This window comes from Sus scrofa, chromosome 11 (genome assembly GCF_054392235.1).
Source record: "Sus scrofa isolate SSC_HxYL_T2T_F1_AM1 chromosome 11, Sscrofa_HxYL_maternal_Yorkshire_Landrace_v2.0, whole genome shotgun sequence".
Classification (NCBI taxonomy): Eukaryota; Metazoa; Chordata; class Mammalia; order Artiodactyla; family Suidae; genus Sus; species Sus scrofa.
In genome coordinates, this window is record NC_139393.1 from 47929539 (window position 1) to 47953834 (window position 24296).

A 24296-nucleotide genomic window follows, 5' to 3' on the forward strand; every position below is an offset into this window, starting at 1 on the left:
TTTTCTTTTTTTGCAAATGCAATGTTTGGTTTTGGCTTGTGGCTGCCCTGTTTTTTAAGAATGCTAACTCCTACCTATAATCGTGTGTTTTAGCCTGATGGTCCTGTAGATTCAAACGCTTCATTACTATACTAAAATTAAGAAGAGAAACAAACAAAAAAAAATTTTAACAAAGTGTCTATAAATTTCCTTAATTCCCTTGCCCACATTTTATGATTTTGATGACTCTTTTTTTTTTCTTTTTAATTTTATTTTGTTTGAAACACGTTCATGATTAAATCTGTATGCTGGCATATTTGAGTGACTGCTCTCTGATTGTGGTTTCCTCAGTCATCCTTTCTTTTTGGTTTAGAAAAGCCCTTTCAATATTTCTTTTAGCCTGAGTTTTGTATTGCTCTATTCTTTTAGCTTTTGTTTGTTGGAAAAAATTTTATTTCCTCTTCTATTTTTAATTATATTCTTGCTGGATAGAGTATTCTAGGTTGCATATTTTTTCCTTTTAGCACTTTAAATATCTCTTGCCATTCCCTCCTGGCCTGAAAATTTTCTCTAGAGAAATCAGCTGCTAACCTTATGGGGTTTCCCTTATAGGTAACATTCTGCTTTTCTCTTGCTGCCTTTAGGATCCTCTCTTTAGTATTAACTTTTGCCAATGTTTATTATAATGTGTCTTTGTGTGGGTCTATTTGGGTTCAACTTGTTTGGGGCCCTCTGTGCTTCCTGTATCTTGAACTCAGTATCCTTTAGATTTTGGAAATTTCCAGCAAGAATTTCTTCAAATATATTTTCCACCCACTTATCTTTTTCTACTCCTTCTTGAATTCCTATTATGCAAGATTGGCCCTCTTTATATTATGCCATAGGTCTCTTACATTGTTTTCATATTTTTTTCATTTGGTTTTCTGTCTGCTGTCCTGATTGGGTGATTTCCATTATTCTATCTTCCACATCACTAATTCGTTCTTCTGCATTATTCATTCTGGTATTTTCTGCCCTTAGCTCAGTTTGTATCTCTGCCAATGAATTATCTAATTTTTCTTTAGTCCTCTTTATATTTTCTAGTTCCTTTCTGAGGGTGTCTGCATTACTGTTCATATCTTCTCTTAATTCCTTCAGTATTTTCACTATTTCCTTTTTGAACTCAGTGTCTGTCAAACTGCAGAGATCTGTTTCATTGTTGACTATTTTAGGTGAGTTCTCCTGTTGGTTTAACTGGGGTTGGTTTCTCAGCTTCTTCATCCTGCTTGTTGTTTTCTTTTACTTGGTGGAGTTATACTCCCCATGGCCAGGCAGTGTTTGCTTTGGCACTGCTATGGAATGTTTCCTGAGGGCTGGCATTGTTGGTCAGTCTTCTTTGAGGCAGCGTGGCTTTTCCTGAGGGTGGGCGGGGCTGACAAAGTCTCCCTGAAGCAAAGAAGGAGTTCCTGAGGGCAGACAGGACTTGGAGGTCTGCACCAAGATGGAAGCAGATTTCACACAGCTGGGCAGAGCTTGCTCTGGTGTTTTTGGGCTGTGGGGCACTTCCAGGTGGCTGGTGGTGCTGGGCAGCTGTTCCACAGGAGTGCAGCACCCCCAAAGGGCAGGAGAAGCTAGCTAGGCCACTGAGAACCCAAGGGGCTCTTACCCAGAGCAGCTGAATTGGGAGGACCACCTCGGGAGGAAGGCATATGTTGCATGGCCAGACCGAGCTTGTTCCAGGTTTTCTGGGCTGTGGTCCTTTTCCAGGGGGCTGGCAGTGCTGGGTGCTGCTCTGTGTGGGTGTAGCCCCTCCAGGGGTAGGCAGGCCAGGGCAGGGAAAGTGCCTGTGGTGGTCAGCTTCCCACAAATGGTGAGGCCAGCCCTCTGGGGTCACAGGCAGTCTCAGGTCCAGTGGGTAAGCATGGGGTGGGGGGGATGCACTGAGAAGCACAGCTTTCTGATAGCTGTGGGCAAGCAAGCTCAGGCAAGTGAGCTTGCTCTGGTGTGGGGAGTATTCTATGGTGGCCCACTCCTTCTCCTCTACCCTCCCCAACTCTGGTGCCTTGTCTCTCCTGCAGATCCAGCTCTTCTCACAGGTTCCCTCTGATGTGGCTTTTCACTTCCTAGCCATTAGCATATTGCTCCCAGACTCCCAGGCAGTCTCTGCCCTGCCAATCTGACAGACCGCTTCCTAGACCCCGGGGTGGTCTCTTCCCTGTGAACTTGACTGACCAGTTTCTAGTTCCTCAAGCAGTCTCCGCACTGCCCACCCCAGCCCATTCCCAGGGAGTAACCTCCAGAGCTGAAGTCTCAGGGCCCAGCCCCCACCCAAGTGCCTCTGTTTTTGGTGACTGTGCCAGTAGTTCAGATGATCTGTTTAGCTCTCACTCTGCACTTCAGATCTCAGCCTTATTGCTGCACTCTTCTCTGCATCTGGAGATCCCTCTGATTGGTTGATCTTTCCATGGAGTAGGTGACTTTCCAGGGTGTGGGATCCCTTTCTCCTCCACAGTTCACTTTCGGGAGTGCCCGTCCAGCCCCAATATCCCTTCTCTCACTCTCCTCTTTTCTCTTGTTTTACCCAGTTATGTCTTGCTGTTATTGGAGTTTAGGTTCTTCTGCCAGCGATTATTGCTGTTCTGTGTGAGTCGTTTCACCTGTAGATGTGTTTTTTTGTTGTTGTTGTGTTTGTGGGAGAGGGTGAGCATGTCCCCCTACTCTTCCACCATCTTGTCTCTCTCTGATACATTTTTCTATTATTCTTGAATCTATAGTTTTGAGTTAGGTAATAAGAATTATTAGGCCTCAATAAATGGAAAAGGAAAAATCTCCTGAAAAATTGCATATTTAAATTGTTAGAGAAATTTATATCTGTCTTTAATGGGATGTGAGAATTTATCTATTAAGATAAATGCACGATTTTTATAGGAAGATACTAATTTAGAAATGAGCATAAAAACTAAAATAAATAAAAATTAAATGATATACCTACTTTAAATACTGAAATGTGCTTTGTTATATTTTCAAATAAGTTATAGGATTATGCATTGAAATATAATGTAGAAAAAAGCAATTGCTGATTATCTAAATACCTAACTTTTTGGTATATAATGCATTCCTTTTTAAAATATTCACATTTTGTAAAAATCCTAATGGAATAAAATTTTTCAATTACTGTAAAATTAGAAAATAGTTTTTTCAGTAAGGCTGAATCTCAAAAATGTGCTGCTTTATGTGTTGTTAAAGTAAATCAAATATTGTTTTAATTATAAATGTGCTATTTCAATTTTGTTTCTGTGAATTAAAACGTATAAATTCTCAGGGTACACTTTTGACGTTTCTTACATTAACAAAATATTATTTCTTAATGAATTTTGTTAACATCTTTCTAGATTTCTAGATTTTCAGTATTTTAACTTTGACTTATGACTTCTGAAAGGGCAAAGACTATTTAAAGGCTATAATTTATGATAAAGTAAAACCTGCATTTTTCTTGAAGAAACACGCATTTGATATTGAAGACATGTATGCAATATATTTTTGTTATTTGTATTGAATTAATTTTACTAGGTAATTCTTATATGAACAATGTCATATATGCATTTAAGAAAAGACAAATCTGATGTGCAAGATTATAGTGAATACAACAAAAGTCCATCCACCATGATTAAAAATACGTAAAAATCAAAGAATAGCTAAAATCAGATAATTAAATTGATAAAAATCCACCTAAAATATACATGGAAAATTATAGATATGAAATAATCCAGGTGAATAAAATCACAAAACTCACAAGTGTGACATAAAATTAACCTCTGTATCAAATATTGTAGCTGATGATATTCAGACCATGAATACGAAGCAATGTTAACCAATCCAACCAAGTTGATCTGTAATCATGAGGTTACCAAAATTTTGTTATTGCAGTATCATAATCACTGTTCCAAAATGATTATACATCATAAAAAATAGTTTATTCACTAATTTTATTCATAAAATATTGTGACTTGTGATATTGACAACTAGGGAAATTTGCCCAGATGTTATTTTTTGTAGCCCAAAACATTTCTCACTGACATGCTGAATCTCTCCTACAAAGTGATATGGGAAAAAAAGAAAATGTATCATCAAAAGAGATAAAGAAAATAAGGGAATTGTTAGATATTAAAGAGGTGTTTGATCTAAGTAATCAAAATGTTTCATAATAAAACTTGTTTTGAAATAAAGTAGTAAATGCAAATATTTCTATTGTGTGTATATTCTCTATATGTTAGCATTTTGTTACTTGAGCTTGGTTCTATCCTTATATAATAATTTGGGTGTTGAAATACACTATACTTTTTGATATTCTGTTTTCAGGAACCAGATTTCATGGTGGATACTAAAATTGACATTATGTGATTTAGTTATTCCAGTTTAGGTCTTCAAGTCCAGAAGATAGCATATGAAATGTGTAACTATAACATCATATTAATATGATACATATACCTACTATCCATGCCTGAAATGGTTGATATCACATGTTTATTAATTCAAATGCAATCTTATATATGAATATGTTTCAATTTAGTTTCAAAAATTAGCCAAAAGGAGTTCCTGTTGTGGTGCAGTGGTTAATGAATCCGACTAGGAACCATGGGGTTGCGGGTTCGATCCCTGCCCTTGCTCAGTGGGTTAACGATCTGGCGTTGCCTTGAGCTGTGGTGTAGGTTGCAGACGCGTCTTGGATCCCTTGTTGCTGCGGCTCTGGTGTAGGCCAGTGGCCACAGCTCCGATTAGATCCCCTAGCCTGGGAACCTCCATATGTCGCAGGAGCGGCCCAAGAAATGGCAAAAAGACAAAAAAAAAAATATTTTGTATCCTCAGAACATGTTATGAAAATAACTTCAATACAACAATGTTAACTGAAATAACACCATACAGTATAAAGGTTTGTTTAAATGTAACTCTTGGATAATTAAGAACTTTGTAGCAATATCATTATAAGGAAAATAGTTGAAAATCAAATGGTAGGGGTTGGCAACTTCTATCTCAAATCTGGCTGAATTAAGTTCAGATTTCCAGAAAAATTAAGACCAATGTTCTAAAGAAATGAAGGTAAAAATACCAGTGTCAAATTTACTCCTCATTAATCCTACTATATAAAGGATTTTATAAGATCAAAGAAACACCTTTCTTTTAATTGGTATGCTTTATTTTAAAGTTTCCTTTTTGAAGTAGCTTTAGATTTGATAAAAAGTTTTCAAGAGCTAATTATTGCATAGCCTCTCTGGCTTTTCTGAATGTTACATAGCTATGCTATAATTGCCAAACTAATAAATGAACATTGGTAAAATGCCATTATCTAAACTCTAGAATTTATTTGGATTTCGCCAGAATTTCTTCCAGTGTAATTGTTTTTTGTTTTACTATTTGCTTATGTATTTATTTTTATATTTTATTACATTAAAATATATTTGATTTACAATGTTTTGCCAAATTTGGCTGTATAGCAAAATGACCCTGTCGTACATATATACATATACATTCCTTTTCTTATGTTATCTTCCATCATGGTCTATCCCAAGATATTTGATATAGTTGCCAGTCCTATACAGTAGGACCCCATGGCATATTGATTCTAAATGTAATGGTTCACATCTACTAACCTCAAACTCCCAGTCTATCCCACTCCCTCCATCTCAATTTATTTTTTTCCTAATCAGTATCCAATTCAGAATATAATGTTATACTTGGTTGTCATGTCCCCTTAGTGTCCTCTACTATGACAATTTCTTAGTCTTTCATTGTTTTCAATGAACATCACAATTTTGAGTAAAATAATTGCAGTATTTTGTAGAATTCCCTATATGTGGATTTGTCTGATATTGTCTCATGATGAGACTGGGGTTATAGATTTTTTTGAATTCCACCCTCAGAAAGTGCCCTTCTCATTAAATTATATAATTAGGGACATGTCAACTTGAACTTTCCTAGTGATGCTAATACTGATCATGATTAAGATATGGTCTATCAGATCACTATTTTCATTTCTGTACAATATTCATATCTATAGTTTTTTCATACTTTAGTCATTAAAAGTGTATAAGTAAGTCTAACTCACTGTTCAAGGTAGGGAGATTAGGCTCTAAAACCAGAAAAGATGAATATCAAAGAACTTAGGCAAAAAAATAGGTATTAATATATGTAAAAAACATTTGTGAATACATGTTAAAACAAACATGGAATTACTATTATTTAGGAAACACCATGTATATATCCTGTTTCCTAAAGTTTCACCCATTATCTATATCTTTTGTATTTCATAGATTCAATACACATGTGTAATGTTATTGATTAAAGGAAAATTTACATTCAAATGAAAAATAAAACATTATAATTCTTATTGCTAAAGTGACATATAGTAAACTCAGTTATAATCAATGGTTACAGTGTGCAGGATATTTCACAACATGGTGCAAGAGAAGATAAGGCAAAAAAAAAAAGAAGAAAATTAATACATTTATTTTAGTATATATTTTTTCTCATCTAATTTGGAATTAACTTCAGTTGCTGATGCATTTAATTCCTGAACATTTGGTCTTGGGAACACTAATCAGCACACTAATTTCTTTATATGAGTCTTCTTAGTTTACCCTTCAATTTGTTTTTTAGTATTTAAAACAAACTTTCAAATTTTAAGTTGTCCCCATTAAATGTTAAATTTGTCTAGCTCTACTTTATCTTAATTGTAATGTTTTAGCTTCATATGCTGAAACAACATGCTACTAGCTACACAAAATTTTAATATGGTTTAGAAAAATATTATAGTACATAATCTAATACTTCTTATTTTAGTTGAGATTTTGAATATTATCCAAGTTATTAATTTTGTAATACACAGGGTTTGGAGAAAAAGTTTTAATGAAATCAATAATAAATATCCAGACATTTGGTTTATTATATTTCAGAGTAAAAACAATGATTAATCTCTTCCCATTTGACTACAGCTGATCCTGTTTTTACAGGGGTTTCAGCATAGTTTATGTAAGCTTTGAAGATGATAGGTGTTGTTTAATGAATATTATTTATAGTTCTGAGTTAGTCATTTACACTTGTACTTTATGTATTTAATATTACTGAAATCAGAACTACATAAACATGAGTTATCTTTATAAAATGTTCTATGTGCATCATTCCTAATGGCAACTTAATGCAGTGATGCTTTATACCACACTAAGCTGCAAATGTTTGTTAACTATCAATTATTTTATTGAAGTAAGCAAATTTCTGACAACCATCTGTTTAGAGTATATTTATTTCTGTTAATCCATTCAAAAGTGAAATAGTCATTAAAGCAAGGAAGTAAGCACAGCATCTCTGGGATGTTGTAGCTATATATATTTTCTGACACATCCTGTGAAATGTCAGTTACAGAGGCATAAAATAAGTGCAAAATTTCTGCTCAAACCAAAAAATAGCTTTATTTATATTATGATCATACAAATATCATCTTTAAAGTAAACCAATTAAGAATATATTTTAGCCTTAAAATGTACATAATTTGCTTTAATATAAGAAAAAATATAATTAGGGATTAACAACTTTTTGGCACTTGAGTACTGTGAATATTTTGTATTGAAACTTTTTTAACTTCATATTTTCTTTATTATCCCTAAATGATATGTATTTAAGGATTATTTTAATGTGGCTACTTAATTGTTTTGATATAATATGTATTAATGTTTCTATGTTGATTTGCTCAAGTTTATAATCAATGGGTACATTATAAATAACTGGGTGTATTCAGTTTACCAAGCAAAACTTGGGTCCAGTCGCCTGAGCAGTAGAGGCAAAGTACTGATACTATGTTGTGGTGAAGGAAAGTACAGCATTTATTGCAGGGGTTCAAGCAAGGAGAATAGGCAGCTCATGCTCAAATGATCTGAACTCCCCTCCCTGATGGAGAATAGGTTTTAAAGACACTGCGAGGGAGGGGCTGCAGGGTTCATGATCATCTTGTGCACAATTCTCGGATTGGTTGATATCGAGGTGAAATTTCATGCATCATCAACCTTCTGGCTTCAACTAGTCTAGTGTCTATATTCTTGGCAGCAGTTTTAATCTGGTGGAGTTCTGCTTCCTATAAAAACAATTTAGGAATATGTGTCAGGAATTTATCTATAACTTTCATAGAACTGGGACCTCAGAGATATTATGTGTCTGGATTATTGTCTAAATTGGAATGGGGATTGGATTAAGATGGCAAAATAGAAGGACTGGAGCTCAACTTCTCTCCTAAAAACAACAGAATTCACAACTAAAGACTGAGCACTCTTCAATCAAATGAACCAAAAACCTTCAAAAGATCCTACCTCAGAAGACAAAGAGGAGGCCACATCAAGAGGTAGGAGGGGTGATTACATGATATAAGCAACCTATAACTCCCAGGTGGGAAGTCCCACAGACTGGAAACTAACTGATTCACAGAGACTCACCTACAGGAGTGAGAGTTCTGAGCCCCACATCAAACTCCCATATGCACTGGCACTGGGAGAAAGAGCCCCAGAGCATCTGGCATTGAAGGCCAGTGGGGCTTATGTACAAGAGCTTCATAGGACTGGAGGAAACAGAGACCCCATTCTTAAAAGGTGCACACAGTCTTTCATGTGCACTGGGTCCCAGGGCAAAGCAAATGCTCCATAGGAATCTAGGTCAAACCTCACTGCAGTTCCTAGAGGACATCCTGGGAAAACAGGGGGAATGTAGCTTGTTGTGAGAAAAGGACATTGAAAGCAAAGCTCTTGGGAATATTCAGCAGCATGCCTTTCTCTGGAGGTGGCCATTTTGGGAAAATCTGGCCCCACCCATCAGTCAGTGCTGAGAAGCCCCAGGCCAAACAACAATCCAGGTGGGATCACAGCCCTGCCCCTCAGTAAACAGGCTGCCTAAATACAGCCCAGGCACACAGCTGCCTCTAATCCCATCTAGAGACAAAGCTCCACCCACCAGAGGGATAAGAATCAGCTCCTCCTACCAGGGGGCAGGCATCAGTCCCTCCCATCAGGAAACCTACAGCAAGCCCCCATACTAACGTCAGCCACAGGGGGGCATACATCAGAAGTAGGAGAGGCTACAACTCTATTATCTGTAAAAAGATCACCACACCAAAAACCTATAAAGATGAAAAGACAGAGAACTATAACTCAGATGAGGGAGAAAGGAAAAAAAAACCCAGAAAAACAGCTAAGCCATGAGGAGATTCTCAGCCTCCAGGAAAACGACTTTAGACTGTTGATGCTGAAGATGATGCAAGACATTGGAAATAAACTGGAGGCAAAGATGGATAACTTACAGGAAACACTGAGCAAAGAGATACATGATAAAAAACTTAAACAAGAAGAGATGCAAAATACAATAACTGAAATAAAAAATTCACTAGAGGCAGCTAACAGCAGAATACAGGAGGCAGAAAAAAGAATAAACAAGGTGGAGGACAGATTAGTAGGAATTACGGGTGCAGAACTGAAAAGAGAAAAAAGGTTGAAAACAAATGAAGAGAGTCTCAGAGAACTCTGGGACAACATTAAACACAACAACATATGTATTATAGGGGTGCCAGAAGGAGAAGAGATGAAAAAGTGGACAGGAAAAATATTCCAACAGATGCCGGGGCCAGCTCAGCAGGATGGGGCTGAAGAACGGGTGCTGTGGAACTTAAGGAAAAAGAGTTAACATAAAACAAGACACAGACACATTTATCTTAAGTAGAGGTGGGAGCAGGGGACTCAAGATCTCCGGGACCAAGAGCGGGACCAAGAGCACTGCCTCAAGAAACCACACTGCTTTTATTGTGCTCTTTAGATGAGATCAAGTGAGGAGTGGCTATGGGTGGAGGATACAGGGTTTGTTTACTATTATATAAGTTCTTTTACTATTTAAAAAGCCACTTAGGTGGTAAAGGGTTAAACTCTTACTCTGACCTCTAGGCACATAACAGTTCTTAAGCTTAAGTCACTTATGCCTTTAGGTCTTTGTTCTTAAGCTTAAGTTATTTACCAGCACTGTGACTGTTTTTCCAAGAAGGAAGATGGGATAAAGTAAGACAAGATATGGGATAAAGTAAAGAAGGACAAGATGGAGTTTTCAAGGAAACATGTCTTGCGACAAAACAGATAATAGCCGAAAAATTCCCTAACATGGGACAAGAACCACAACAAGTATCATATAAAATAAACCCAAAGAGGAATATCCCGAGACACATGATAATCAAACTGACCAAAATAAAAGACAAAGAGAAAATCTTGAAAGCAGCTAGAGAAAGAAACAAATAACATATGAGGGAACCCTGATAAGGTTATCAGCATATTTTTCAGCAAAAACGCTGAAGGCCAGAAGGGAGTGGCCTGATATATTTAATGTAATGAAAGGAAAAAACCTCCAACCAAGATTTCCTTACCCAGTAAGGCTCTCATTCAGATTTGAAGGAGAATTCATAAGCTTCACAAATGAGCACAAGCTAAGAGAATTCAGCAACAATGAACCAGCCTTACAATAAATACTAAAGGAACTTCTCTAGGCAGAAATGAAAAGGCCACAACCAGAAACAAAAATACCACAAATGACAAGGCTCACCAGTAAAGGTATATATGCAGTAAAGATACAAATTCATCCATGCACAATTATGCCAACAAAATCAGAAATCATGAGAAAAGGTGGGTACAAATGCAGGACCCTGGAAATGCACTTGCAATTAAGAGAACAACTTAAAACAATCTCATATACATATAGACTCTTATATCAAAACCAGAATAACTACAAACAAAAAATCTACAATTGATACACAAACAAATAAGAAAAATCAACTCAAATACAACACTAAATATAGTCATCAAACCAGAAGAAGAGAGAACAAGAGAAGAAGGGAAGAAAAAAGAGCAAAAAAACGCATCCAATGAAGTTAATAAAATGGCAGTAAGACCATATATATCAATAATTACCTTAAATGTTAATGGAGTAAACACCCCAACCAAAAGACATAGCCTGGCTGAATGGATACAAAAACAAGATCCATAAATATGCTGTCTTCAAGAGACCCACATCACTTCTTGGGATACTTACAAATTGAAAGTGAGAGGATGGAAGAAAATATTCCATGCAAACGGGGATCAAAAGAAAGCAGGAGTAGCAATACTCATATCAGACAAAATAGACTTTGAAATGAAGAATATTTTAAGGGACAAAGAAGGACATTACATAATGATCAAAGGATCAATCCAAGAAGATGATATAACAATTTTAAATATCTGTGCACCCAACACAGGTTCACCACAATATATAAGGCAACTGGTACAACCTTAAAAGGAGAAATCGACAGTAACATAATCATAGTGGGGGACATTAACACCCCACTTACAGCAATGGCCAGATCAACCAGGCAGAAAATCAATAAGGAAACACAGGCCCTGAATGAAACATTAGACCAGATTGACTTAATAGGTATTTATAGGACATTCCATCCAAAAGCAACAGAATACACATTCTTCCCAAGTGCACCTGGAACATTCTCTAAGATTGGGCACATCCTGGGCTACAAATCCAACCTCAGTAGCTTTAAGAAAATTGAAATCATATCAAGCATCTTTTCCGACCACAACGCTATATGACTGGAAATCAACAACAAGAAAAAATCTGCAAAAAACACAAACACGTGGAGACTCAACAACATGCTACTAAACAACCAATGGATCACTGAAGAAATCAAAGAGGAAATTAAAAAATAACTAGAAGCAAATGACAACAAAGATACAACACTCCAAAACTTATGGGATGCAGCAAAAGCCATGCTAAGAGGAAAGTTTATATCAATACAAGCCCACCTCAGGAAACAAGAAAAAGATCAAATAAACAAGCTAACTTTCCATCTCAAGCAGCTCAAGAGAGAAGAACAGACGAGACATAGTAGAAGGTCTTGTCTATTAGTAGAAGAAAAGAAATCATAAAGATCAGAGCAGAAATGAATGAAATAGAAACAAAGAAAACCATAGAAAAGATCAATGAAATGAAAAGCTGGTTCTTCGAAAAGATCAACAAAATTGATAAACTCTTAGCCAGACTTATTAGTTTATGAGGCTATCATCACCCTGACACCAAAACCAGACAAAGATACCACAAAGAAAGAAAACTACAGGCAAATTTCACTGATGAACATTGACGCAAAATCCTCAACAAAATACTAGCAAACCACATCCAACAATACATTAAAAGGTTTGTACATCATGATCAAGTGGGATTTATCCCAGGGATGCAAGTGTTCTTCAATATCCACAAATCCATCAGTGTGATACACCACATTAAAAAACTGAAGAATAAAAACCATATGATCCTCTCAATTGATGCAGAGAAAGCCTTTGACAAAATCCAACAAGGATTTCTGATAAAAAGCCTTCAGAAAGTGGGCATAATGGGAACCCACCTCAACATGATAAAGGCCATATATGACAAACCCACAGCTAACATCATTCTCAATGGTGAAAAGCTGAAAGAATTCCCACTGAGATCAGGAACAAGACAAGGATGTCTGCTCTCACCACTACTCTTCAACATAGTTTTGCAAGTCCTAGCCACAGCAATCAGAGAATGAAAAAAAATAAAAGGAATCCAAATTGGAAAGGAAGAAGTAAATCTATCACTATTTGAAGAAGACATGATACTATACCTAGAGAATCCTGAAGACCTTACCAGAAAAATTTTAGAACTCATTAATGAATTTGGCAAAGTTGCAGAATATAAAATTAATACACATAAATCAATTGCATTTCTATAAACTAACACAAAAGATCAGAAAGAGAAATTAGGCAAGTAATCCCATTTGCGATTGCGTCCAAAAGAATAAAATACCTAGGAGTAAACCTACCTAAAGAGACAAAAGACCTGTGCTCTGAAAACTATATGACACTGATGAAAGAAATCAAAGACGACACAAACAGATGGAAAGATATACTATGCTCTTGGTTTGGAAGAGTTAATATTATCAAAATGACTATACTACCCAAGACAATCTACAGAGTCAATGCAATCCCTATCAAATTACCAAGGACATTTTTCACAGAACTCAAAACAAAATATTTTGAAGTTTGTTTGGAAGCACAAAAGACCCAGAATAGCCAAGGACATCCTGAAAAAGAAAAATGGAGCTGGAAGAATCAGGCTCACAGACTTCAGACTATACTACAAAGCAACAATCATTTAAACCATATGGTACTGGCACAAAGACAGAAATTTAGATGAGTGGATAGAAAGCCCCGAATTAAACCCGCACACCTACAGCCAACTAATCTATGACAAAGGAGGCAAGCATATACAATGGAGAAAAGACAGCTTGTTAAAATAAGTGGTGCTGGGAAAACTGGACAGCCACATGGAAAAGAATGGAATTAGAACACTCCCTAACACCATACACACAAATAAACTCCAAATGGATTAAAGACCTAGATATAAGACCAGACACTATAAAACTCTTAGAGGAAAACATAGGCCAAACACTCTATGACACAAATGACATCAACAACTTCTCAGATCCACCTCTTAGAGTAATGACACTAAAAACAAAAATAAACAAGTGGGACCTAATAAAACTTAAAAGTTTCTGCAGAGAAAAGGAAACCCTAAACAAAACGAAAAGACAACCCATAGAATGGGAGAAAATCTTTGCAAGTGAATCAACTGACAAGGGATTAACAAAATGTTATTATATCAGCCTCAATTGACTAAACTCTTATTAAACTATTTCTGTTTGTTATCATATGGCATGGAAATGTCTGGATAGTTTTTTAACTAAATTTATAGTTACTTCTTGGGATAATAGAAAATATAGAATGCATGAACAATTGACTGACAATCTCTGAAGAAGATGACCTTGTAAACCTAAAAAGTCATCACCAAAGAAGAAAATCCAAATACAATGAGATTCCTTTGAATGTAAACTAAGAAAGACAAGAGTTACATAAGTATTTGATTAAAAAAAAAACAATGATTTTAAATACAAAGAGAAATGGATACAGAGGTTGATAGAGGATTGCAAACATTGATTTGTGATTAAGTTAATTCTCAGCAAACAACTGAGTGTCTCATGTTCAAGAGTAAATGAAACAGTTTAAAACTAAATTCCTCTTCTAAGTTTATGATTAATCTCTTTATCCAAAATTTCATTCCCTTTCTTTTCCTGACCCTGTTCTCAAGACTGAGGAGTATCAAAGAAAAGTGGGCATTGAACCTGTATACATGCCTCTGTATCCCTGTCCTTTGAAGTAAAAGACTTCCTTTAGTCTCCAAGTCTTCACTGAGTTTCAAATGGCTGACTCAAGAGAAACATGAAGATATAAAACAAGAAATAGCTGGTAGTCTGGGAAACTAGCAACAATTTATTTATTTATTTATTTATTTTTTCAAATCATGAGTGGTTTTTATTTATTTTGTTAATTTCCAAGGTCTCTCTTAGAAACATATACTATTATTGTGGGTTTTTTTTGGTTTTTTGGTTTTTTTGTTTTTTTTAACTCAATGAATTTATTACACTTGTAGTTGTAAAATGATAATCACAATTCAATTTTATAGGATTTTCATCCCACACCACCAGCACATCCCCCCACACCTCAAACTGTTTCCTCCAGAGACCATAAGTTTTTCAGAATCTGTGAGTCAGTATCTGTTCTTCAAAGAAGTTCATTGTGTCCTTTTTTCAGATTCCACATGTCAGTGAAAGCATTGGATGTTGGTGTCTCATTGTTTGGCTGATTTCATTAAGCATGATAATTTTGAGGTCCATCCATGTTGCTAAAAATGCTGGTATTTCGTTCCTTTTAATGGCTGAGTAATATTCCATTGGGTATATGTACCACATCTTGATCCACATTTTGTTCAAGGAAACATATATCTGATTTTTTTCAAAATGGCTTTTCTACAGATGAGAAAATTTCAAAGGACAGTGACACATCCTACGGAGAACATATGCCTAAATCCCCTGACATATATAGTCCAGTAATCTATTCAAATTCGTACTTGTACCAGATCATGAGGATGGAAGACCTACCTCTTTATTACTTGAATTTGAAGACAAGCCTGGTCCAGGAGATAGAAAAGGATCACCCAAACTGAACCAATGATCCCATCCTTAAAATACAAGTATTTTTGCCAAGAAGAGTCTATGGGAATATCAGCAAGAATAATTTATTGTTGTAGTATCTTCAAGAAATACAAGAGTTTATGGTACAAACTAGGGAAGGAGATCATAGAATTTACACTGTGGTTATACTTGGAGTGAGCAGTCATGCAGAGTAGTAAATAGTCTTGGTGACATAGGTTGATGATAATACAGAGATATGTCACTCCCAACACAAAATAGATATGAAATGTTTGGGGAATATAATTAAGAGGATACTCTGAAAAAGTTGAAATAGATTTATTTTTTTGGTGAAACTTCACCCTCCCTTGACCACATAGGGAGAGAATGGAAGGTGCTGGATGCTTCCTTGTCTGTAGATGTTAGGTCCTTGGATACTCGAAAGGAAAGTGGTAGGACCACTTATTGCTTGTCCAATATATTAAAAGGTCTACCAAAATTGAATATACCACAGGGAAAAATATACATACATCACTTAAGCAGTCTACATCCTAGATTATAAGGGAGCCTAATTAATTTTGAGGGAGATTTATGAATACAAAACTGTAATATCACTATATCAAAGTAAAAGTACAAAAGACAGGTTACATGATACAGAGATAATCCACTTCAAGTAATCTGAGCAGAGATGTTAGGAAGGGAATCTATAGAAAGACTATAGGTCTAGCTCTGAGATACAGAAATGATTCAATCTGAAATTTTTAAATATTCACAACATATAGAGTAGTGTCAATGAAAATAGAGGGGTACATAGAAATTTCACATATGGGTAAAAAGTTAAAATTCACCAAGCAAATAAGAAATTACATGAGAAATCTTCAAATATTCCTTTAGCACAAAAAAATCAGATTAAACAGAGAAATATTGAGTAAAAAAAGTTTTATGTGTCAATAATCCCTTCTCTTGGTGAAAGATATTCTCCCCCAATTCATTTGTTTCTGGTGAGGCTGTTAATAACAGGACATTTCACCAGTGGCACAGGGAAGGGTACATGACCTGTTCAATCACAGAATTCCATCAAGTGAATAATTAATCCAAGCAAATTTCCAAGACACTGGAAAAAGGAAGACTTCTTTTGTTTTGATTGATTATGTTAGTTATAGCCATGCATAAATAAGTCCTCATTGTAACCTAATAGTTAAAAATGTAACGCTTCAAGTCACATGTAAGGAATGTGGTAATGGTTGAGAGCAATGCTGATCTCATAATACCTGGCTGAATATAGTAAATCCTTCTTAATCCACAGTGAAGAAGTTTAAATTGTACATGTGGTATATTTGGCTCAGAGTATTTTTGACTGATGTTGGAGCTTATAGGAATTATAGAAATATTACCAGGATCCTGAAATAGTTTGGATTGTTCTTGTCCTTGTAAGGAAGAGGTATATTTAATCACATATTCACAAACTAGGGTATTTATAGTCAAGAAATTCTATTTCAGGATCCTGGTAATATTTCTATTATGGGAATTATAGAAATATTACCAGGATCCTGAAATAGTTTGGATTGTTCTTGTCCTTGTAAGGAAGAGGTATATTTAATCACATATTCACAAACTAGGGTATTTATAGTCAAGAAATTCTGGACATGAAAGTTATTACTTTTTGTAGTCAAGACTAATTGTGACAATTATATGACTTGTAAAATCTTTACTTTTTTACATTTTTATTATTTTTTACCTTAAAGTCACATTGACCAATGGCTATGGTTAAAACTACGGAAGATAATATTGGGATATGGGAAACATAGAGATCTGTGACAATTTTGATCTTCTGAGACATTCTGAAATTAATGCTGATTTTTATATCCTAACATGATAGAGGAAATAATATCTTCCCACTGGCTACCTAGGTTAATTGTGAATATTGGTTTGGGGTTAAGATAAGAATGACCTTACAACTCCAATTGATTCCATTATGTTGATTCAGGACAAAATTTAACATGAGAGACAAGACATGTAGCTTTTGACAAGGCAGTAAAGAATTTTGCTAAATAAAATATAAACTTAAAAAGCAGAGATTAGATTTATGGACCATGATTTGAAAAGTGTTTCTATCTGTCTAGGATTGGGAAGGATTGACAACCTTTGAAGATTTTAAGAGTTGCTTTACAAATGACCCTTCAGCCCAATAAACAGTAGCCTAGGGTTTTTTGGGGGGTAATATAAATGAGCAACTTCAATTGCTTCTCCCACTACATGCAATAGTACTAACAAGGCAAAGTGCTTGCAGCAACTATTTGTGGACTGTACAGAGTAAATAACAGTGTACACATCATCACTGAGCACCATGAACCAAAGTACCACCAAACTGGCTATGAGTTTATTGTTTCTTTTCCTCCAGGAAAGAAGGAAGAGATATGCAGAACTCAGCTTGTCCATAATGCCATAATACCTGGAAATGAGCACAATGGCACACAAGGTTATAGTCCTCTAGTTCTGACTTAAGGAGACAAACAGGAAGATCCTAATACTCCTTCAGAGTGCAAAAGCAATTGTTTTTCTTTACTCACCTTTCTCCATCCTCTCATATTCCAGCTCTATAACAATCCAACAATGGCAGCAACCAGTATAAGGGGCCATAAGGAGCTAAAACTTTGAGAAAAGAAATCATTCTTTCAGAGTTCAGATCTCATGAGAGTGAGGCCAAAATTTGTTGTTGTTTTTTTTCTATTTCTCTGCTCTCCCAGTGGAGTGACAGAAATATTCTGGAACTAGATAGTGGTGAGACCTACACAACATGGTGAATGGACTTTATGCCATGGAATTGTATTATTTAACATGGCCACAATATGAATTTCATGTTATATATGTACTTTATCTCACACCAAAAATACAAACCACATACTCTTCTGCGATAGAGAAATGCATAAGGAGGTATGACCATATTTTCATCCTTCATAGACACAAGGTTAAACTTAAAACTTCATAATATCTTTCTAATAAGAATTCCATTAGTCATCTTAATTTATGCTATTTGAAATTCTCTAATAATAAATATTTTAGTAATTAAGTTTGCAGTCTATGCAACCTGAAGATATTTCATCCACAACAGTGACTTTGTAAGTGAAAATAACCCTGAATGAACTAAGTGAAATTTAGCCATCCTGGAAGCCCAACTTTCCACCATTTTTCTCCGTTGAAAATTGATAGATCTTTTTATTACATTTGGACATTTGGAATGTTGTCAGGAGTTTTTTGGTTTTGTTTTATTTTTAGAATAATTAGTTGGGGTGGATAAAATGATGGGCATGTTTCTGTGAATGGCACTTGGGATATTAAATGCAGCAAAAAAAATGAGGTCAGAGTAAAGTTTTTACAGCAGGGCAGGATATTGTTGAAAAACCTGACTCTCTTCAGATTAAGGGAAGTACATACACACTGTCTAACTTTCTAAAATATTCTGAAAAATGTTATATCCACTTTGCAAAGACTTATGATTTCAAAAATAATTTTCCAAGCCTCACTTTAACTATTTTCTTTCTATGTCAAATATGGCTAAAATTCATTTTATGTGGTGCTGTTAATCTCTCATTTATTTTACTTAGCTTTATTGCATTTCTCCTACATCATTAAAACTTTCAAAAACATGCATAAGAAATGTTAAAGTAACCCAAAAAAGAGGGGAGTTGGAGAAAAAGGAAGAAAAAAGGAGTTCCCATCATGGCTCAGTGGGAACAAATCTGACTAACATTCATGAGAATGCGGGTTCAGTCCCTGGCCACTTCAAGTGGGTTAAGCATCCAGGGTCGCCATGAGCTGTGGTGTAGGTCACAGATGTGGCTTGGATCTGGCATTGCTGTGGCTGCAAGGTAGGCCAGTAGCTACAACTCCAATTCAACCACTAGCCTGGGAACTTCCATATGTTGTGGGTGCAGACCTAAAAAGAACCCCCCCAAAAAAAAGAAAGAAAGAAAAAAAGAAAAAACAGATAAAAATGAACCCAAAATATAAAATAAAAAGATAGAGTAATTCTCAAGCACACCAATAATTATAATATGGATACATCATGTTAAAGAGCCAAATTAAAATAAAAGATTGACAGTGGGTTGAAAAAAATACACATCTATATGGTTGTGTTTAGAAACTTGCTTTAAATATAACAAATTATTTTAAAGGTAAAAGGAATAAAATTATATATCATACAAACACTTGATTTGCTATTCCATATAGAATGAACCAGAAACTTATTATCAGAACTAAAGAGGGACACAAAATTTTGAAAAAAATAGTCAAATATCCAGGAAGGAGTAAAAATCTAAAATGCATATAAACCTAACAATAGAGCTTCAAGGTAGATTAAGTAAACTGACAAAGTGGCAGAATTGAAAAGACATTCAGAAAAACAATCACAGCTAACTTCAAAATTACTCTTTTAGTAATAAATAGTACCAGTAGATATAAATTTTACAGAGCCCTCAAAGACTTGATCAATACTGCCAACAAACTAAATCTAGTTAACATGTACAGAAATCTCACAAAAGCAGAGTAAACTCTTTTTAAGTGTATATAAATAATTCACCAAGAATAATTATGATATAGGTCAGAAAACAAATTAAAGATAAATAAAATCTAAATCATGCAATGTATATATGTGTATATAATCAAATTAACCTAGAAATCAATAATAGAAATATATAGAAAAAATATATAATGTATATAATCAAATTAACCTAGAAATCAATGATAGAAAAAAATAGAAAAAAACTCCAGTCACTTGGAAATTATAAAACCTGCACCTAAATAATCCACAGATCACAAGTAAGTTAAATTAAAATTATTTGGAACTGAACAAATTAAAATATATCCAACTTTGTATGATGCAGCTAAATGGGGAATGAAAGCATTAAGTTCTCATATCAGAAAGAAAAGAGACTTTCAGAAAGGAAACCTTGGAGATATGTCTATTTAAGTCTTCTTTTGGGCTGTTGGCTTTTTTGCTGTTAAATTGTATATGTTGTCTGTATATTTTAGAGATTAAGCCCTTGTGAGTTGCACCATTTGAAATTATTTTCTCCCATTCTGTAAGTTGTCTTTATGGTTTCTTTTTTGTTTCCTTTGCTGTGCAAAAGCTTGTCAGTTTGATTAGGTCCCACTGGTTTATTTTTGCTTTTTTTTCTGTTACTTTGGGAGACTGACCTGAGAAAACATTTGTACAGTTGATGTCAGAGTATGTTTTGCCTATGTTCTCTTCCAGGAGTTTGATGGTGTCTTGTCTTATATTTAAGTCTTTCAGCCAATTGGTGTTTATTTATGTGTATGGTGTGAAGGTATGTTATAGTTCCATTGATTTGCATGCAGCTGTCCAAGTTTCCCAGCAATGCTTGCTGAAAAGACTGTCTTTTCCCGATTTTATATTCTTGCCTCCTTTGTCAAAGATTAATTGACCATAGGTGTCTGGGTTTATTTCTGGGTTCTCTATTCTGTTCCATTGGTCTGTCTGTCTATTTTGGTACCAGTACCATACTGCCTTGATGACTGTGGTTTTTTAATATTGCCTGAAGTCTGGGAGAGTTATGGCTCCTGCTTGGTTTTTGTTTTTCAGAATTGCTTTGGCACTTCTGGGTCTTTTGTGGTTCCACATAAATTTTTGGATTGTTTAGTTCTGTAAAAAATGTCCATGGGTAGTTTGATAGGGATTGCATTGAAACTCTAGACTGTTTTGGGTAGTATGGCCATTTTTACAATATTAATTTTCCAACCCAGGAGCATAGAATATCTTTCCATTTCTTTACATCTTCTTTAATTTCCTTGATTAATGTTCATTGCAGCACTATTCACAATAGCCAAGACATGGAAACAACCCAATTGTCCATTGACAGATGATTGGATTAGGAAGATGTGGTATATATACACAATGCAATGCTACTCAGCCATAAAAAAGAACAAAATAATGCCTTTTCAGCAACATGGATGGCACTAGAAACTCTCATACTAAGTGAAGTAAGTCAGAAAGAGAAAAACAATACCACATGATTTCACTTATATCTGGAATCTAATATATGGCACAAATGAAACTTTCCACAGAAAAGAAACTCATGGACTTGGAGAATAGACTTGTGGTTGCCAAGGGGGAGGAGGTGGGATTGAGATGGATTGGGAGCTTGGGGTTAATAGATGCAGACTATTGCCTTTGGAATGGATTAGCTATGACAGCCTGCTGTGTAGCACTGGGAACTATGTCTAGTCACCTATGATTAAGCATGATAATGTGAGAAAATGTATACATGTAAAAAAAAAAAGGAATCCTAAGTTTTCTCTTAAGAAATGTGAAAATGTGAACAAATAATACTAAATCAAATAGAAGGATAAAATAATAAGGCTAAAATTAAAATCATTGACACTAAAAAATAGAAACATCAATGAACCAAAGCCAAGTATTTGAAAAGATTAATGAAATTGAAAATTCTCACCAAAAAAAAAAAAATTGAGATGACAGAAATTACCACTAGGAAGAATGAAAGACAGGTTATGACTACAGACACTGCAGTCAAGAAAAGTTTGATAAGAGATATCACTAACAAGTCAACATAAATTTGAGAACTTGGATTCAATAAAAAAATGTAAAACTTTACACAAAATAAAATAAAGTGAATAATCATATTATTAAACTAATTATATTCATAATTCACTGGGTCTAAATAGGCCTAGTTCCCATTCATTCAATTGGTTTAATCCAAGTTGAAAAAGTAAAGAATTAATACAAAATTTACAAAATTTTCTTACAGAAAACACAAGAAGAGACTATTATCCATCTTATTTTATCTGACCTTAATTGCCTTATAACAAACCAGACAAAAACCATACCAGAAGGAAGGGAAGGAGGGAAGGAAAGAATAGAATAATTCCGTCATAAATGTAGATGCAAAAATCTCAGGAAAATATGAATAGCACATATCACCAGCACTGTATAGAGTAATGAACCAAGGTATCAAGAGCGTTTCTTCATGCGCGTGTCATCATAATATTCAGAAATGTTTCAATTTAATTCAGTCAAAAGATGAAAAGAACACGATCTTACAAATTTGTACAGAAAGTTATTTAGCAAAATATGGTATTTATTTGTAATAAAATCTCTCAAGAAACTGGAAATCTAAGGAAAATTGCTTGACACGCCCTCCATGAAAGACAGCGCTTTCCCACTAGCAGCAACAAGGTGAGGATGTCCACTCTGGACGTGACTATATAGCATCTTCCTGAATATTTTCTCCAGGGCAATAAAAATAAATAAGAATAAAAGGATTACAGATTAGAAAAAGAAGAATAAAGTGTTCCTTATTTGTAGATTGTTTATATAGAACGTGATTGCCGATATAGAAAATACCAAAAGTTCTACAGATACACCAACAAAACTAATAATAATGCGTTATTTTAGCAATATTTGAAAGACCCAAGTTCAACACACAAAATAAATCTCATTTCTATGTACATGTAGAGTATAATTAGAAATTTAAATTTAAAAAATCACTAACAATAGCTCTTAAAACAAGAAATAAAGTATAAATGTATCAAGTGCATATAGAATGTATATGTTGAAACCTACAAAACATTAGTGAAATAAATCAGTGATGACATAAACAAATGAAATGTATTCATGGACTTGAAAACTTAACATTGTAAATATTCCCCAAATTAATTTACATATTTATTACTGCTAATTAAAAGTGCCAGCAGGATTTTTTATAGACATAGCCAAGATGATTTTAATACATATGCAAATACAACAGTACCAGAATAGTCAAACTAATTTTGAAAAATAATGCAGTTGGAAGAATCACACCTTCTGATTTTAAGATTTACTCTGAAATTACAAAATTCAAGCCATGTTCTATTTGTGAAAGGATATAAACATAGCTCAATGAAACAAATAGTTTCCGGAAATATACTCACACAGCAAAGCCAATGGATTTTTGACAAAAGTGAAATGCCATGAAGAAATAGTAATCTTTCCAAAAAATTATGTTGGCAAATTGGAAACTTATATGCAAAAGTAATAAAATCAGATAAAGCAAAACAAACAAAAAATCTCAATCTCATTTTCACAATTTACGCAAGATTAAAGCAAAATATAGCATATAAAAGTTAAAAATCACTGACATTTTAATCTTTTAGAAGAAAATTTGGAAGAAAACATTCATGACCTGGGTTAGGCAAAAACATCTTTGATACTGTACCAAGAGAAGAATCATGAAAAGAAAATATGACAAACTGTGCTTCTTAGAATTTTTGTTCTACCAAAGACATTGTTAAGAGAATGTAGGACAAATATGCACTGAGAGAAAATATTTGTAATTCACAAATTTGTTGATTATAAAAATGTCTGCTTGGACTATGATTAGCCCTCCCACCATTCCAATTAAAAGTTCAGGCACGATTGGCCCACTCTGTGACTGTTACATAGCTCATTTTATGACCTTCACTCTGAATATCATTCACAGCACATGTTAGTTTTCCCTGCCATAAATGCTAAAGCTCAGCTATTCTGTAAAGATCCATGATGCGCTGTAGAATCACTTATATCTGGAATCTATTACATGACACAAATGAGCATCTCCACAGAAAAGAAAATTATGGACTTGAAAAATAGACTTGTGGTTGCCAAGGGGGAGGAGAGGGAGTGGGAAAGATGGGGAGCTTGGGGTTAATAGATACAGACTGTTGCCTTTGGAATGGATAAGCAATGAGATCCTGCTGTTTAGCACTGGGAACTATGTATGGTCACTTATGATGGAGCATGATAATGTGAGAAAAAAGAATCTATACATATATGTGTGACTGGGTCAACATGGTGTACAGTAGAAAATAGACAGAACACTGTAAACCAGCTATAATGGAAAAAATACAAATCATTATATATATAAAAAAGGGATTTGTATTAGAAACCAAAATATTTGTGGCGGTATTATAACATGTCACTTAGAGTGTAATTTGCCCAGAAATTTATAACTCTTAAGTGAGAAAGACTTTAGACAGTTTTCTTTTTTCTTTTTTTTTTTTTTTTTTGTCCTTTTAGGGCTGCACCTGCAGCATATGAAGGTTCCCAGGCTAGGGGTCTAATCAGAGCTGTAGCTACAAGGCTATGCCAGAGCCACAGCAACACCAGATACAAGTCACATCTGCGAGCTACACCACAACTCAAGGCAATGCCAGATCCTTAACCCACTGAGCAAAGTCAGGAACC